Raw genomic sequence first — 2,108 nt, forward strand, 5'->3', positions numbered from 1 at the left:
ATCGGTCTGATAGCTTTTCGCCTTCACCGTCCCCCTCACCCGAACGACGCTCGACTCACAGTCGGCGTCACCATCGGTCTCCTTAACCAGATGGGGGTATGTGACCTCATTTGGGTCTACATACCGTTTCAGACGACCCACGTAAAATACGGGGTGCGTCTTCATATACGGGGGAAGGGTGAGCCTATAATTTAGGTCTTCAACCTCTTCAACCACCGTAAAGGGCCCAATGAAACGCGGCAACAACTTCGTAGTACCTCCAGGTAGTACAGAAATTGATTTTTAGGTAGGGTAGCAGTAATTAATAGTACTTTCTCACCCACTCTAAAGCGTTCATTGTTTTTGCGACCATTTCGGTCGCATATTCTTTTTGCTTGTCCTGTACGCTTGCCATTGCGTCACGGACTTTACGTGTGATGGCTAATCGCTCATCCACAAAGCGTTGAGCCTCGCTCACGCTTTTAGCATCAAACTCGCCTATGATACCGCCAAGAGGTCGGTCATAAGGCGTAGTTTTATTGACCACTGCTAAACTTGCAGGGTCACTAGGGCAAGTTTCAGTCGTTGAGATGATACCCTCATGGGTCATCGTCATATTGACGAGACTATTTTAGTGAGGGCCCTCCCCCACTAAGACTCGGGCTGCGCACAAACGAGACTGGCGTCCGAGGAAGGCGCAGTCCGTTAATATAAAACGGTGTCTCACCCGTACTGGCGTGAACACTGTTATTTATAGCGGACTCCACAATGGGCAATTGCATGCTCCACTCTTTGGGAGTTGCTATAGTACGCAAGACATCCGCCACGACCCGATCGGCACATTCGGTTTGGCCATCGGTCTGGGGATGATCTGCGGTAGCTTGCTACCTAGCAGCTCGAACACATATCGCTTAAAACCAGACGTAAAACATGGATCTAGGTCCGATATATGGACTCGAGCATCCCGTGTGGTCGGTAAACATGATCCAGGAACAAGAGAGCCGCCCCTTTGCCTATGATCGATGTTGTACATGGTGCTAAATGCACCATTTTGCTTTGTCTGCAAACAAAGATGACTAGCCCCGTCCGACCCTTATGATCGGGCGGCATGCCAAACATGAAGTCCAGACTTACTAGATGGCGCATCATGGAGCTCGTGAAAGATCATCAGCTTGAGATCTGTATCATGAGGCACATAGATTCTCAAGGGATCACAAGGTGACAGCTGATGCTATAACAGGCCATCGCTGTAGCTAAAGCAATTTAGCTTAGCTTTCAGATGCGACGGAAGGGAAACCTTCGTCCACCAAAGTGATCCAACAGCAGGCAACAGTGGTCGTCCTGACTGTGGCTCTCTTTTAAGAGGCCAATGAGCTCGTCACGTGGTATGCCTTCATGGCTGCCAACGTTGACGGCTGAAATTGTGCTTTCGCACTAGACACACTTTCCTGGTGTCTAACCTCGAAGTCTGGTCTGCGTGATAAAGCGTCAGCCAAGACATTCGACTTACCCGGCTTGTATTCAACTTTGAAGTAAAATTCAGAGAAGAATGTGAGCCATCTTGCCATTCTAGGAATTAAAATGTTATCTCTATAAACATCATTTATTATGTATTGCGAGCGTATCTTTATAGATACCTCGCGTAACGAATGACGCTAGGCGTCATTCCTCCTAATGTGAATGCACCTATGTGCATCACATACACAAGGGTTGGCTCACAAATGTGAACCACACCCATTAATGTAATTGACCATCCCCTGAAGTACACCAAGTGTACTTAACGGGGATTATGTAACATAGGGGCAACTTTAGCCCGTTACACCTTCAATTGCTTTTATTTGATATGCTGTTAGGTACTAACGCGACATCATTTTTAAATTGAATAGCAGGTTCTTTTCGGTGGCTCTATCACTTTCTTAATAGTGGCGCATCAATGAAGCAGCTATAAGCTCTCGATATCTTCGCGATGGATAATTAGTCGCAAGCAATTTTGTTGTTGGTTTAAGCGCTTCTAACATGAGCTAAGAATTACGAGCCTCACTAACACTAGGGTTTCTTTCAATCTACCACGCCGCAAGCACACAATCTCTTTATTCTCCAGCTCGAAAACCTTTGTCAACACCAGTCAA

This window comes from Bremia lactucae, linkage group LG16 (assembly GCF_004359215.1).
Source record: "Bremia lactucae strain SF5 linkage group LG16, whole genome shotgun sequence".
Taxonomy (NCBI): domain Eukaryota; phylum Oomycota; class Peronosporomycetes; order Peronosporales; family Peronosporaceae; genus Bremia; species Bremia lactucae.